Source organism: Lissotriton helveticus, chromosome 10 (assembly GCF_964261635.1).
Source record: "Lissotriton helveticus chromosome 10, aLisHel1.1, whole genome shotgun sequence".
Classification (NCBI taxonomy): domain Eukaryota; kingdom Metazoa; phylum Chordata; class Amphibia; order Caudata; family Salamandridae; genus Lissotriton; species Lissotriton helveticus.
In genome coordinates this window covers 1,110,468,810-1,110,486,300 of record NC_136071.1, presented here as the reverse complement: position 1 = coordinate 1,110,486,300, position 17,491 = coordinate 1,110,468,810, and the positions used below count along the sequence as shown (strand labels likewise).

The 17,491-nt window shown below is 43.3% G+C and overlaps 1 protein-coding gene across 1 annotated transcript in view; it reads right to left on the bottom strand.

Annotated features, from left to right (window-relative positions):
* Window positions 1-17,491, bottom strand: part of CPNE4 (copine 4) — a 1,493,383-nt gene that overhangs the window by 243,514 nt on the left and 1,232,378 nt on the right. The gene's annotated exons all lie outside the window — the stretch shown is intronic.

The following is a 17,491-nucleotide window of genomic DNA, read 5'->3' as shown; positions in this document are numbered from 1 at the left end:
TTAAGATAACTATTACTGGTAAATTTCAGTGACTTTTTTTTAGTTAAAAATGTTACGTTGTCACTGAAAGTTTAACCTAACTATAACGTTCCTTTAACCTTTGGTGCCCATCTCCTTTGGCAATGGGCTGTGAACTCTGGTCTCAGAAGCAAGAGATCTAAGCAGCAACAGGGATAGCCTTCTGCTTCAGGACTAGAGCACCCTGCACACTTTCGAATGTGGCAGATCATCTGGTTGCCTCTGGTATTCACCACCATACAGGTATAAGCACTGCAATTGGATTATTATCAGGACTCCAAGTTCCACACATGAGTGTGTGAGAGAACACCCTGCCCCAAGAAAGAATTTCTGCTGGATTGCTATTCCTCCACCAGGTTTGTCTTAAGTCTGGGAACTTTGAGGTGTTCATTTGCTGCTGTGATTAGGGGGACGAAAGAGCACTTGCCTCTTGAGGGGCTGGAATGTTCCTGCGAGAAGGAATTACCTAATTCTTGGGAACACCTGCAAAAGGCCCAACTGTCTAGAGGACGTTTGTGAGGACATCTCACAAAACACCCATTTCATGTAGCTGTTATATTGCTTGTGTAAGATGAGTTTGCACCTTCCGTCAGCCCATCCTCTGCATTATATCACCTCTTCTACAGCCCTGGAGGGACCAGGAGGCAAATGAACTTCATACACCCAGCACAGGCTTTGGTTTTGCTAGCTGGAGGAGGTTGCCCTTAACCATCTTTCTAAGAGTTCTGGAAATTGTGGTGTTTGAAATTGCAGTATAGCATAAACATAACCTGACCTGTCTCCTGATGTGCCTGGTGGTACCAGGAGCTGTTGTGTGTGCATCTGATCATGTGTGCACCTCTGGGTGCTTCCGATCAAGTGTGCTCCTCCACCACTAAATCTTGATAGTAAGTGAAACAGCCCAAGATGCACGTCTTTGAAGGAAAGGCATGTCTTGCACGCAATAGAAGAAGCTGTGCCACCATCTCCATCATTTTCCTTGAATAATAGAGACAGATTGGGCTCTCAATATGTCCATTCACTGTGGACTGGGACCAAAACCCCATGTCAATCTAGACCAAGAAACAACCTTGCTGGACAAGAAAATAGATTGGTTCTACTCAAAGCTTTTTGACGCCTGAAAATCCAGTTCAGCAGGGCCTCGGGCAGGCCTATCCAACATTGATGTGACCTTCCCAGATACAGCCTGAGATCTTGCCCCCTGGAGGAGTTCAAGCCCAAAGAAGAGACTCAGATCGAAGGTAGAAATCTTGACTGGGCAAAGGAACCAAAGTTATCCCACTGAGAAGACTTCCCTGGGTGTGAAATTTGACTTTCACATTTCTGAGCTTTTCCTGCGTAGACCAACGGCTTCCCTTGCGCAATTCCCATCCATCTTTGAAGGGACTTTGTCAGATACAGCGTGCTCCACTGGATGATGTTGCCTTCCATTTCAGAGACTAATGGCTGATTACGATTTTGACGGATGTGATTCTCCATCACAAATGTGACGGATATCCTGTCCGCCAAATCACAAGTTCTTAAGGATATAATGGAATTGTAATTTGGTGGACGGCTTATCCATCACATTTGTGACGGAGTAACCCCAACCACCAAACTTGTAATCAGGCCCCAAACCAGAAGGGTAAATCTTTGACTAGGGTAAACCCTCTTGGTGTACCCTACCAATGCTTCATTGTTGTCTGACTGAAATGGTGCCTACATATCAATCACCTGTAATAGTGGACACTAGAGTGGCGCTTTACTTTTTCGTGGTGCTTTTTTCCTAAATCTTAAAAAATGTATATCTCTGGTTCCTCGTATTGAACATTTGTCATTTTGATATCATTTTGTTCATTAAAATGTTCACTATTTCTATAAACTGGAGTGGGTGTACAGCCTGAATATGAAAGCTACAATATCAGTGGGACAAGAATATCGAGGACAAACTATCAAAAGCAAATAACAGGTAGTAAGTCTACATTTTTTAAAACTAACTCCACATACATGTACCTTTGTAGTAAATATATCTTCAAGGTTTGTAGACGTGGATTTAGGAATAGTAAATCTGTACTTCACTAGATGCATTTACCTTTTTTGTCCCTCAATAGTTTGTCCTTGATACTCCTGTATCTCGTTTTTATCTGTGTTGATGTTCAGTAGTACACCCTTGATGTGGTATTTTTATTTTGTTGTGTTTTTGTTTTGGTATTTCTAATTGCTTCACATATAATTTTAAGTTAGACCTGTCTTCTCTGTGGAATAGCCAGTGTTTGAGCTCAGGCTTACATTATTGAAACCTTGTGTTAAACATAAGAAGCTGGTGACTTTACTTTATTACATCTGGTAGACCACCACCTATACCATTTAATAATTCACATACAGGGATTTTTCTGAATTCTACAAAAGTAGTACCTATATGAAAACCAAAGGCATAAGCATAGGGTTTGTAAAAATACCTTTTGTGGCTCAGTCTATAAATGCTATCATTTATGAAGTCAGTCTTTTTATTTTCATTTTATTTTCATTTGCATACTTTGGTCTGCTACTTGTGTTGAGTTTGAAAAATGTTTCTGGCCTCCAGGGAGGCTGTAAGCGTTGTGGTCGCCACTATAAATTGGGTATTTCATTTACCTCTTGAGGAGCATAGGTGGCATATCATTTTATCTGAGATAGCCAAACTAATATTCTTTGTGGTCTGAATTTACATGGTATCTGATCTGCAAGAGTGCATGTTAGAAGTACAAATCCTGGCCCACTCTATGGATAACCGGTTTATCCCATTTAGATCAACTGAACACAGCCCATATATTGGACTACTAATTACCAATCCTTGGAATCTAAAATACGCATATTGCTTTAGTCCTTTTTGCAATGCTTTTTTGAATTCATGTCTCCATGCCAATTTATCTTCTTTTTTTTTAGAAATGCTAAAATGTTCAAAGCTGTCACCCAAAGCATGCCACTGAAAGTATTTTTTATGCTGGATTTGTAAGAACAAAACATAATTTTACTATTGCTGATGAGTACAAAAAGTTGGCAAATGATATGTTCTAATGACTTAAGCAAGGAGGCTGTAATTCTGAGAAATTCAAATCTGCACAAAAGAGAGCTGATGATGTGCACAGAAATGATTTAACTGATAAAGGGTTGATAATAAACTGTGAATTGATGACTCTGTGAGACTCCTTATCCACTACTCCATTCAATCAGTTAGCTGAAAGAGGATCATCCAGATGCACTGGCACTTATTCAAGGGTGACCAACTGTTTCAGAAAAGACTTTCAACTCAATCGACCAATCAACTGTTTCCTTTGACCGCAGTCATGAAAAGAAAGTGCATGATAAAACAAGCATGGGCAAAGCGGATGCCGGGTATGTGTGATAACCACCATGCACGTGTGCACCTACTGAATGACGTGGTGGCTATTTTACTTATTTTTCATATTTAATGACCTAAGATGGCCATTTTATTACACAAAGAATTGTTTTTATTTGCACTAAAACACATTTCTTAAAGTGGAGTGTCTTGGCAGCAAATAGGAGCTGCCCGGTGCTCCAAAAAGAGTTAAACAAAATAATTTAATAATTTGTAGATTGCGTCGGGTGGAAGAGCAATGAAGGAGTGACTGGAGGGAAAACAGGCAGCAGGCCTGGAAGAGAGGAAAAGCAACACACAAGGAGAGATCAACACAGATTTTGGAGGGAGATGCCCACGAGGAAGAGAGCAACTCCGAGCGCGAGGGAGAAGCATAACAGAGAGATTTTGGTCACTGAAAAGGGGCCTGGGCACATCTCAGGAAGGAGATGGAGCTGATTAGAGAATCATAAAGAGTAGAGCATTGGCCCTGGGGTAACATTTTGATACACACATCACAGTGGTTGACATGCAGGTGTGACCCTCTAGTTACTCCCATGGCTTGTGTTTTGGTGCTATCAGATTTGGAGCGAATCCTCCTGAGGCAGACTACTTACTGGAGGAAGGGCAGGGCAGAGAAAAGGGCAATTCAAAAGGAAACAGACCTCAACACAAACTTCAAAGACTCAGATCCTAAATCACATTGGCTATTAGAAGGGGTACTCAGCTCCCAAAATTGTTAATTGCCACGCAGCCAGATGTGCTGTGCGAGGAGGGAAAGCTTTGCAAAACCTCTGCCTGTGACCAGGGCTGGTGACTAAGGGCTGCCAGTCTTTCATGTGAGTGAGGGGGCATCATCCAGGGACAGCCAAGATCACCTACTCCTGAAGCCTTGAGTACCAATGCCTGTCTGCTTGCCAATACACAAGAGCCTTGTGAGGAAGAAGAGAACACTGGATGGAGCGAGGTCCAGAGGGGGTACTTGGTGAGTGGATCCCTGTAGCAAGGTGTGAGGAGACAGCTGTTGCACTGATCAGGTCATGGCCCATGGGCAGGATCAGGTCGGCGACCCGGTATGCCAGGAGGGGCCACCGTAAAGTTAGTTGTGAAGTCTAACGCACCTATCTAGTCGATGCCTGTGTGCAGAATCAAGTCAGTGACCCCATTTGTCAGAGGGGGCTGTCGTTAAGTTTTCTGTGCCAATTGGCCATCGTCTGCATGTGGTGTGTAAGTCAGCGACCCTTTATGCTAGAGGAGACTGCTGAGAAGGTAAACCTGCTGCTGTGTCGATCAGGAAGTCGTCCGAGTGAGGAGCAGGTGTGGAGACTCTATACGTCACAGGGGTCTACCAGAAGAAGACAAGGATCATACCCTGGTGGTGCTGATGCCACGTGGAGAGAGGCCGCCATGGTGATTCATGCAGGGCAGAGCCTTGACTTGGAATGAGAAGCTATCAAAACACCCCTGGACCCTGTGTGGGAAACTAATGGAAACTTACAGTTGCATTGTAGGGATGCAGAAGACACTCAGCTGTGACCCCTGCCGAGCTGTGTGTGTGATACACACCCAAGGAGGCTTCAGCAAACGCTGCACCTACAAGCGAGATGCTCTTGGAGACTCTGGTCAGACAGGCACTCCTATTGAAGGTAAGACAGAGCTACGGGCCATAGGGCCCAGGACTAATTTGTCTGCCAGATAGTGCTTTGGTGCTGGATCACTTTTGACTTTTCTAACAGAGTTGGAGTGGGAATCTTGAGACTCAGATAGCGAGTGGGGCCTAACCTGAATGATGCTTAAAGTGAATAGGAAAGAACCACTACCGCTTGTGACAGGGAAGTGGGACACAGGGGACTGTCATTAAACTTTAGAGCCCTAACCTCAGGGGCTGTGTGTAATGTTTGTGTATGCTGTATTTTACTTTGCGGTTGTATAGAAAATACTACTTTTATCATGAAAGAAAGTATCTGCTGGACAATGACTCATTGCTGCTATTAAATGTATTTTGATTTGTGAACCCGTGTCCAGCCTGCTGTCTACATCCCCCGGGAATGCCTTGGACTGCTTGACCCATACTACCACAGAGAGAGTCAAGTGCTGATGGTGGAACTTAGCCCAGTTGCTCAGGATCCAAAGTAGGCCGAAGCCAGGCACATCAGGAGTAAAAGGGCTCAATCTCCACGGTTGAGCCCAGTAGCTCCTGCTTGCCCTGTAGCCCTCTGAATGGGGTGCTGGCAGTGAACAAATGGATATCACTGACAAAAAGAAAGAAGGTGGCATAAATAGAGGCAGAACAAAAGAGGGAGCCTCAGGATCAGATAAATATTCAATACTTTTCAGAGGTTTAGAAAACTGAAAAAACGCAGGTGTCTATGTTGAAAAATATTCCAGGCTTGAGCAAGGATGGCTGATACTTTAAGTGACAAAGTAGAGAACTTTGTGCAGCAGATAACTCACATATAGAGAAAAAAGCTATTTGTGAAGGATTGAAAGTTGCTGCTAGGGAAAAACGACCAGGGGTGGGTGAAATTGCAAATTTTTATGGGTGTGATTGTCATGAGAACTGTTGACAGCACATAATTTTGGTTTGGGTGGTCATCTGCATGAAAATCGAGGCCCAGATTTACTGTTATTTGGCGTAACACACAGCCGAAAGGCAACTTGCTGCACTGCACCAAATGGAGAGTGCAATGATTGTGCCATATTAACTAATATATGGTGCATTCCTGATCTCTCTCTCTGTGCTGGCCAACACAGTGCAGCCTATCGCCAATGCAGGCACGCTTGGGCCATGGTGCAAGGCTTCCTGCGTTAGAGGTAGAATTGTTTTCGTGCAGGAAGGGAAACCTTCCAGCACAAAAACAATCCTCAAAGGCAGTGCCTTCTTTCTACGTGTGCTACAAAATGCAGCACACGTAGAAAGAGGAAATAACTAGGAGAAATAGACATAGCATTTTGATGTGTTCCCAGGTTTACTAATCTTAGTATATCTGGAGATGTCCCAATATCCATGGGTGGATGCGTGGGAACACCCACGCTCCACCCATGGAACACCTTCCCAACGCAGATTATTACAAGGCAGCGACTTGTGCTGCCTTGAGTTGCTCTGGATTTACTAAGCAACCCAGGGCCACGCAAGGTGGATTTGGGTGGCTTAGTAAATATCACTGAATCCCTTGTGCTGACTTGCATGACACAATGCAAGACAAGGGCTGCGTAAATCTGGGACTGTGTGTGAGTTGATTCATGCGGATCAACAGGTGATTACCTGCTTTTTATAACCCTAAGTATCACAAAGCCTGGATCAGCAGTCCACATGTGCACAGAACTGAACCTCCAACAAGTCAGACGTGGCATCAAAACTTGGTTGTTTATGAAGGCGGATGGTGAACTTATCGAGTCCTCTTCTTTTGTGCTTAAGAAGTGCCTATAAACAGTTAATCTGATTGTGTTATATAAATAGAAATAGGCATTACTTTGTGTAGAAAACTAGATAGCAGCTCAATGTACTGTCTACACAGTTTCTAAAGTTAAGCTCTGAACACTGTAGCGTCCTCCCCAGCATGGCACCAGCCAATGAATATGCCGCAATCGGAGTTTGGTATTACACATCTTTATTCATCTGCGTGTAACCATGAAATCAACATTCTAAACCTGCATACACTTCACAACGCTTTAACACTTACGTCACAGTTCTATGGAGTCCATCAGGAGCCAAAAGGGTTACATCACTGCCAACTCACACAAGACTACAAATGGTTGTCTGACGTTATCCTGCATGCTTTTACCCCGCATGCCATTACCCAGCAGTTTTTACTCTGCAAATCTTTTACAACGCAGGGCTTTAAAACACACTCCTTACAACACGTTCCATATTCGAACGCAATTACTATTCTAACTTTAGGAGGGGCGTTACTTTGGGGAATACGTTGTAACTGTTTGCGGTGTTAAGGCCTGCGTTGTGGAGTATAAAATGCAGGGTAAAGACATGCAGAATAAAAATGCGGGGTAAACGATGTTTCCCCACTATAAATAGTTGCTGGTACAGATCCTGTGGCTGCTACATATACCTAGTTTCGTAATTCTTATGAGAAATATCTGCTTGAACGAAGCCTCACACAAGCAAATATAACAAGAGCAGTGCGAGTGCATGAAAAACAAGAATTACAGATAATACGCAAAAACCCAAAAACCAGGATTCATGCAAGTCTGAAATTGAGTAATACAAAATTCACAACCTTACATATGGGTACTCATCTGCATTATAAGAACGAACCATTTGAAAACAGTCATACTTTCAAAGTAAGCTATTCTCTCTGTTAGTTAATGTATGTGTTCTGCAGACATAATAATCCCCAATAAATTGCCTTAAGTATGAAAGGCTTCTTGTCTCATGGCACCAACACATCTATGAAAGTAAAAACCTACAACTGAAACTCAATAACTTATGCCGCAGCCTAAAGATTGAAATGGCCATGCTGGTGTCAACAAAAACAAATGTTGATGGTTCTCTTATTTTCCCAGAGGGCCTGGATTCTTCTGTTTAGATGAGATGTTAGAGGGTCACATGTGGCGGCTGCCTGCCGTCCACTTGCAGAAGTCTAGTAGAGATATATCAAAGCGCCAATATGGCAGCTATGGCTGGTGGCAATGACCTCCTCCCATGATGTCAGCAAAAGCGGCATCACACAAACTTTAACCCCAGTGACATCACAGAGGTGTACGTGGAGGTTCGACTGAACCTCCACGTCCAGACGGATCAGCATCCCCTGGCACTCAGCGCCCGCCTTGAGACCCTCACGGGTGAGTAGTTGTGCTTTACAAACCCCTGATTGATTGATTGAGATCGTATCACAGGAAATTATTTTGGAAAACAAAATAAGGATATTTCCAACTTATGTTGTAATGCATTTCACTAGAGTGCAATGAAAGTACTTGAATGAGAAATGTGTGGAGCCCTCAGCTGCCTAAGGGTGTCCCATCGCTGTCAAGCATAGATATACCCACTGGAGAAGTTAGTTGACCTCAGAAAAGCCAGGTGTTTAGCTGAGGTTTAAAGCCCTCCGAATCACCAAGTCACCAATTGAAATCTATTCCATTACTTTGGGGCTAAGGCAGAGAAAGAGCTGCTATCGTTTGATTTCATTGTATCCTGGGTACCTTTAAAAAAAGCTGGCTGGAGGATCTGAGAGGGCTACTAGGTTGGTAGGGAGTAATACTTTTCCTTAAATAACCTCTGCCTCTCTTGTGACCTGCTCTTAAAGTCACCAGCAGTCATTTGAAGATGCTGCGTTTACATACTGGGAGACAATGGAGGATATTTAGATGAGTGGTAACTGATTCCTGTCTTGATAGGTTCAGCGGGAGCATTCTGTACATCTTGAAGGCGCTGAATCAGGTATTTGGATAAAGAGAGTTTTCCAGCACAATTTAAAAGATTTTTTTACACTTTTCAGCAGCAACAAACACTATCCTTCCACTGCCTTTACTTGGGGCCAGATAGATCTTTGTTCATTTGTATGACAACATTTTCACTATGTCCACTGGAGTAGGCAGGGACCCAAGCTCTGAGAGCCATCAGGTGCTAGACCAGGTAGAAGGGAGACTTTAAAAAACAGACATTCTGTTTCATCTGCATTGAGTTTTAAACAGTTACTCTTTGTAGGAAATTGGGTTACTGGTAGAGGGGGGTGAAACCTGACTCAACCACAATTCCTTTCAGGGTGTAACACAAGAAAATTCCAAATTAACCTGTGCTTAACCCTCTGATAACTTGGCACATAGTGGTCAGAATATACTTAGAGGTAATGAATAAAGTATTTATGCAGCACACCAACAGTAATAAAGTGAAAACACAGCACAAGAAAAATCCCACACCAATTTAGAAAAACAAAGTAAAATGTAATCAAATATTTGAGATCAAAATTACAAAAATCCATTAATTAGAACCGGAGTCATGCAGTTTTAAAGATTTAAGTGAAAACAGTGTTTAGAAGCACAAAGTCCCAACTGTGATTATCTGGTTGTGTTGGACTGGAGCAAAGTCACAGGTTCAGGCCAACCACGATGGAGTACAGGCTTGATACAGGGGCCAAGTTAGGCCTGCTGAACTAGAGGGCTCATTACGATGGCGTGGCGAGAAATATCCCCACCATATTATGATGGCAGTGGGTATCGCGGTGGACGCCCGTTGTGGGCCCCTGAGGGGGTAGTGGTGCACTTGGGGAGTACCCATGGTACCCCCTGCAGTTACCTGCACCAAGTGGCAGGCACCGCATGGTGCCTGCAACATGGTGCAGGGAAATGCTGAGCATGCCCTTTTACCATTGCAGACGGTGCTGCAGCCAGCAGCACTGTACGCAATGGTAAAAGGCCAGGATGCGCCCACCAGTATGGCAGGAGCATCCTAATTGGGGCGATGGGACCGTCGCACGTCTGGCGGTTGGTCCCATCACCGTTATGGTGGCAGGCGGAGTGATGTCCACCTGCCATCATAATGAGCCTTAAGTCCTGGTTTGCGGAGCATTACGATATCCCATGTCGAGGATGGGTCATGCAGTGGCGGTTCTGAGGATACTTTTGTGCTGTGATGCAGAGTCCTGCATCGTCGTTGAGGAGACAATCGACAAGGAGCTTGTGATGCGCAGTCCTATGTCGACGATTCATCATGCACTGGCAGTTCTGAGAAAGCTGTGGGACTGTTATACAGAGTCCTGCATCGGTGTCGAGGATGCCGTTGATGAGGAGCTTGCAGTGCAAGGCCTGCATCCAGGATGCGTTGCACAGCAGGGCTCTGAGGAGACTGTGGCCTGTGAAGGTTAAGCATCGGGGATGAGTTGCGCTGCAGTGGTTCCGAAGTGGCTGCAATGAGTTGCGTTGTGCTGCATCAGTTCTGCTCACAGGCAGAGCAAGCCCATTTCTAAGGGTGTGGAACTGGGGAGGCACCACTTAGAGAGTAGGACCCAGAATCCCGTGGCCGGGTTCAAGGTGGTTGGGGCCTTTTCTGTCCCTGATGCTCTGATCAGGAGGTCATCAAATTAGCCCTTGGTGTTACTCTTGTGGTCCTGGGTTCAAGATGCAGGCCCAGGCCTTTCACTCAGGCAACAGGGTAGAAGGGCACCAGAATAGCAGTCTCTGAAGAGCTGAGTCTTTCATAGGTCCAGAGGTGTATTGAAGAGTTGGGCCTGAGGTTTCATTTTTTCTACCTGGTGCCCATTTTGAAGTAGGAGAACGTTCTGGAGGTTTCACTTCTCAGAGGTGCTTGTCATTTTCTGCCTCCCTGCCCTGGCCCCAGCATGTCTTGGGTCACAAAATACTAATGTCAACGCCTTTTTGGGAGTACTCAGGCAGAGCCTTTGTGATGTGCAAGTGTTATAGGTGACAGCTCCTCCCCCTCATCAAGTCAGAGATGGCCCAACCTGCCAACACCTATCTTTCCTTTGTCTCACTGCCTGGGAGTAACGCACAAAGACCAATTGCCTAGACATTTGTCCCAGAATGCAGGCTGGAGGCACCAAATGGTTTGGACAAGAAAATGCCAATTTCTAAAAGTGGTATTTTCAGAATTATGACCTAAAATCAGACTTTACCATCAAAAAGGATTTTAACTTACAATTCATTAGACACCAACATTGATATTCCTATCTGCTCCCAATTTGAAGTTGCTACTTATTAAATGTAATAAGGGAACCCAATGTTATTCAATGGGATAGGTAGGTCACAGAGTACTTTAAAAATGAATTTAGGACTTTTTCACGACCAGGCTGTAAAATTTAAAAATATGTCCAACTTTTTAAATACACTGACCCTGCCCTCTGGACTGTATAAAACTGATTTGTGACATATGTGCATTAAAAAGGGAGGTTTGTGCCTGACAAGAGGTTTATTTTGCCAGGTTAAATGCCAGTTTGAAACTGCACACACTGACTGCAATGACAGGCTTGAGACATGTTTACAGGGCTACCGAAGTGGGGGTACAATAAAAGGTGCTGGCCAACTAGTAGCATTTAATTTACTGGCCCTCTGTGCATGTAGTACCACTTTACTATGACTTATAAGTAAATTAAATATGCCAATTGGGAGTATGCAAATTTTGCCATTTTTAAAGGACAGAGCACAAGCACTTTAGCACTGGCTAGCAGTAGTAAAGTGTGCTGAGTCCATAAGCCAGCTAAAACGAAGTCAGCAAAAACAGGAGGCAGGAAGGCAAAGGGTTGAGGTAAACCATGCCAAAGATGTCAGGAACAACACTCTTCATTCTGGGTTAGACAGGATCAAATCGCCTCCTGTAGCTCACAGTTTACATCCTTAAAAGAAAACATGAGGTGGGAGTTATCTGCATATCACCTTCAGGGCAAAGTGCTGTATGGTGCCTGTCAGCAGAGGAGGGTAGACATTGAACAGCGTCAAGCTTAATGCTGAGCCCTGTGGGGCACCGTGTCTCGAAGGTTTAGGAACAGAGGAATAAGATGGAAAGTGGACAGTCTGAAATCAATATGACAAGAAAGATTTTATCCAATGCCAGGCAGGACCGCAGATGCCACACTTAGTCAGCCTTTTCAAAAGAATTAAGTGAGGCACGGAGTCGAAGGCTGCCAAGAGATCAAGAATGCCCCTAATCTAGGCTCAATGTAATGTATTCTGTCACCTCAAGCAGAGCAGACTCATGGATACAACATTCCCAATTAGAATTTTTGCAAGTCACTGGGGAAAGTGACCGAAAGTTATCTCATTTGAGGAAGGTATTATTTTTCTTCTTTGAAGCTCTCATTCCCAAATTTTTGTTCTTTAAAGTCTCATCTCAGGAACGTGCACATACCCCATGTAAACATTGTTAACATGAGTAACAATAAATATGCGGACATACAACATTTGGGACAAAGAGAACTAATGACTGCATTGCATGTGTTTATACGCTTCCACGTGTCTAGGTTAAAACTGTGGATTGATAGATGGAATGATGAGAGTAAGGCAATTCAATGTTAGGAAAAATTTAATAGTTTAGTAAATTACAAACAAGGCATTCAGAAAACGTCTATAGACAATTACAACATTTCTGAAGTGTTAATTTGTTGTGCCTGCAGCACAATAAACTGCATTCAATCTCATACAGTTTAATAGTCTTGTACTTCACCCTACAGGGCATAATATATGTACAGTTTCTTGGAATATTGTTATGTTATGTTTATTTGTAATGTGCATTATCAAGCACAAGGGTATCCTGTTGCCGAGCAGGTGTGTGTGTCTTGCCCAACCTATGGGTGGTAGGTTAATTGAAAAGCCAGGTCTTCAGCTTTTTGCAGAATTCAAGAAGAGTGAAAGAAGCTCTGGTGTGGAGTGGGAGTCCCTTTGATACTTTACAAGAGAACCTCTACCCTTCTAATCTGGTTCTGTGTATGCGTGTGTTGTGTGCGAGTAGGAGTCCTGTGGACTAGAGGTGTCTGAGTGGTTTGTGGAAGGAGATGTAACTGTTCAGTTAGGTGAGGCCTAAGTTGTGTAGTGTCTTTAATGTGTGTTTGAGGAGTTTGAAATGATGAGCCTGCTTGTGTACCAGTAGCCAGTGGAGCCCCCTGAGGTGTGGTATGATGTGAATTATGTGTGAGATGTTGCAACATCTGCTTGGTTGATTGTTTTCTACCAAATAATGATTACATTGAACCCCACTTACCAATAGAAGGAACTGTGAATTGGAAACCAGGGGTCACTAGAAGAGGCTTATTGGGGGTGGGGTTGGGGCTTTCTAAGCAGAAGCACAGCGATATATCATATCTAGCTACCCCTAATTAACGCCAATGGCTGCTCTCATCACAAGCCACAATAGAATTCTCAGGTAATATCAAAATGAAAGATTATGTTAGGTTATAGCATCTGAAGAGAGAACCTGTCACTTTGTAAAGAGTGACTTTATTTTGATCAAGTTGGAAGCTTTTAGGGCACTGCATATGCTGAAGGTGCCGTCAAATCTGGCATTTGCAAAACAATGAGAAAATAAACATTACCCAGGAGCTGCATGTGCATTTAAGAGAGATGGGGTTGGGTGGGGGCACAGTCGACAGACAATGACGAGAGAAAAAAAGAAAAGATACCATTTACCTTGCACTTGCCACATCGCAGAGTCGTTGATACGGCATGTGCAAGGTAAGTGGTTTTCTTTTTCTTTTTGCCCCTTGTCATCGTCTGTGGACTCCCCCAACCCACCCCACCGATTTTACCTGCAAGGGATGCTCCTGGCATTAATATGGTGATGGATGCCCTTAAGGCAAACTTCCTTGACAATGGCAGCCTCTGCACTTTTTCGCAACCATAATGCTTTTAGTATGGAATGAGCACACAAAAGATTTTCTTTTGTCTGTTGTAAATATATATATTTTTTTAGACAAAAGGCAAATCTCAATTATAAAAAAAACAACTGACAAGACAACAATGCATACAAAATACGACAGTTAGTTTGATTCTAAATTGAAAGGCACTAGACAGCTGAAATCCAAAAGCAAATTTAAAGGTATCTGCATGGTGCAAAATAGCTCTTGAAAAAGGGTCCAGACCACAATCAGAAGTGGTCACAATACCCCAGAGATAGGCCTCAATTGAGCCAAAACCAAAATCACCTGTCTGAGATTAAAATACAGTGGCAGATCCTTGGGAGCACGAGGCACAATCTCTGAAGGATGTTCCAGTTATGAGGGTGCAGTCAACCTCTCTCAACTTAACAAAATCATTGACAACACAACTATCCACATTATCATACTATGAAAAGACTAGGCCTCAACACACAGCAGTACAACAATGACTGATATGTGTGACTAATATTAATAATACCATCATACCATGAACATCTGCGCAGGAAGCGCCACCACTGCATTTCCTATCATCCGACTGCATAGAAGGTAGAATCACTAGAATACTGGTGAAGAAGTCAAGCAAGAGGACTTAATTTCCCTTCATTCATCTGCTCAGGAAGTGACATCACAGCATTCCCCTAAATCATCTGCACAAAAAGTGACATCACTGGAATCCTGCCAAAACTCTTTTTAAAATAAGAATCCAAGTAGCAATACACTCAACAAGGTACACCATGTCACAAAACCACACACTTCAAATGCTACACCTTCAGCCTTGTCTTCTCAACATCACCAACAATCCAATGCAAACCTCAATACCCTAGACTGGACCAACCACTTTGCCATCTCTATCTCTCTGCTCACCATACTACAAACAAACCAAGGTTAACACAAAAGAGAAGATCAAAACATCAGATCCTTCAAAGACTTCTCCATTAATAAACCTTATCCTTGAACTCACCTGTCACCCTACCAGCTTTACTTCTGATGATAACAGCCTGCTAAACAACTACAACAATGTTTTGGAACGCTATGTGAACAGCCACTCCCCAATTACAATGCACATGTGTAAGACTACACCTTCAACACCCTGGTACTCTAAATACCTTGCTGACAATACACGATCCATCTGCAGACAGGAAAGAAAATGGAAGTAAAACAGAACTCTTGAAAACCTCTAGATAATGAAGGAAGTCCCTCTGTGCAACATGCAGACAGCTCATCACATTAGCAAAGCAAAGTACTTTACCAGCAATGGAGCCACAATCAGAAGTAACACGCTGTTCAAGACAATCAAGCATTGCATCAACCCCCTGCCAAACCCACCTTTTCCTCACTCCACTGAAAACTATGTCTTGACCTATTTTTCAATTAACAAAATGCAGAAGGTTTTGGCAGCATATCAGTGACATCAAGCCAACTTTGAATGTTACACCCACCCCTTCCCATAGAATGTTGTCATCCTTCAAAACTCTGTCTCTCCCAGATCTCACTGACATACTCAACTCCCTCAAAACCACTTCATATAAAGATGATGTCTTTTTGTCATCCTTCAAAAAAGCTCTCTCTGGGAATCTCTCTTACCCATAGTTGCCTTTGTCAATGCCTCCCTCACTCATGGCATCTTCCAAGAAGCTCGAAAAGACAGGTCAGATACTCCCACTCCTAAAGAAACCTCATCTAGACTCTTATGACCTCGCCAACTACTGGCTCATCACTCACCTCTCATTCATTTGCAAGACCATTGAAAAGACAGTCTTTGTTCAACTCCAAAATCACATTAATGTTAACCATCTGCTGCACAACCTGCATTTTGTGGCATCAGATCACACTGCAGCACAGAAACCGTTACCTTACATATTGTAGAAGATGCCCTTGTAACCATAGATGGAAATTACTGCTGATAATGCTGGACCTCTGATCTGCTTTTGACACAGTTGACCATCCCATCCTCATATGCACCCTGGAGTTTTAAATGGGATTCACTGGAAATGCCATTCACTGGTTCTAATCCTACCTTTCCAACAGACACCTGTCTGTTTACATGGGCATCTCCGGGTTACAATAGATGGCTGTCACCTGTGGAGTCCCTCATGGATCAATACAGTCTCCCGGCATATTCAATCTTCCTATGGAGCTGCCTGGAGCCCTACTCCTGGATAATAACATCAATATTCACCAATATGCTGATGATGCAGGGGGCAGTCTGGAATCAGCTCCCTCTGGAGTTGTGGGAGATGAGTGAGACAGCACTGTTCAAGAAGAAACTAAAAACCTTGCTCTTTGTGCAAATCAAAGCCTTCTTTTTCATATTCCAATCTCATTGCTCGTGACAGGACACTCCTTGGAGTAGCTGTTGCACGTTATAAATTGCTATCATATCATATCATATACAACTCTACTTGATAATCTCCTCTGCTTTAGACATCCAGTGCATCAGCCACTGCTTGCATATCATCTAGACTTGGGTGTCCAGTGCCTACCTGAGGCCTTGAACCCAAATTTCCACAGAATGCCAAGTCACATGAAGTCACCCTGAACACCAACTTCACCCTCAAGGAACACCCTGCCAGGAAACAAGGTGGCCTGGTATCAGCTTTTCCTTTTATAGACACTCAAACTAAACTGTTTCTTCTGGAAAGCAACTTCAGAACTGTCATATTAACCCTGTACTAATGGAACTCCTCTGGCTCCCCTTGTTGATCTGCACTTCTTCAAAACCAGCTGCTTCATTTATAAATTCATCAAGACCATAACTCTAACTTATCCTGCAGATACGTTCTCCATCCCTGCTGGTTCTTGGCACATCCACAGCCAGGACACCATCCAACTGCAGACTAAGATGTGTAAAAAAGAAAAAAGCAAGGCAGCAGGCAGTTTACATGTATGCATTCAGGATCAACATCCCAGTATCTATCAGCACCACCTCAATGCTAATCCAATTTAGGAAGAGTTGTCATCTCACCTATTTTAAGAGCACTGCATCACAATGCATTAACCTTCAACAACCCAGCTTCCTCGCTTATTAATCATTGATTTTATGCTTGTCTTTGACCATGTACAGAGCTCTGCTGCCTTTTGGCTAGGTTTGGGCTATAGAAAATGCAGATACATAGATACAAATATGCATACACACTTAATAACATCACATACCTTTTTATCTTTACACCCTCCTATCCCCTAACTCCTAACAACCAGACACACAGAATATTAGTACAACCGTCTAGTTAGTACAAACTGCTGGAAAACATCTAATTTCCATAGGGGCGCACCTAAATGCTCTCCTATCAAAAAGTGAAATAAATAAATGAATAAGGGGCATATGTATCAATCCCTTTTCGTGTTCGCAAACGGGCCGATTCTCAGAATCGGCCCATATGCAAATGGGAAAGGCCTTTTGGGATGTATAATGCCAAATGGGCATCGCAAATTAGAGAATTGCAAAAATTGCGATTCTCTATTTTGCGATTGCATTTAAGGAATCTCAAATTGCGATTCCTTTAATGCAATGTAGGAAGCACAGAAAAAGTGCTATTTGGCCTTAAGGAATCGCAAATTACCACCAACTTCAAGTTGGTGGTAATTTGCGATTTCTTTGAAAATGCACTTTTTTGCATTTTTCAAACTGCCATGTGGCGCACATACATGCCCTCGGGGCCTGTATGTGCGCCACATGTGCACACATACATATTTCAGGGGTGCAACAGGTTGACACCCTGGTACCCTTGAAATTGCATTCTCAATTTGCGATTTTCTAATTGTGAATCGCAAATTGAGAATGTCTTCCCATTCATTCCTA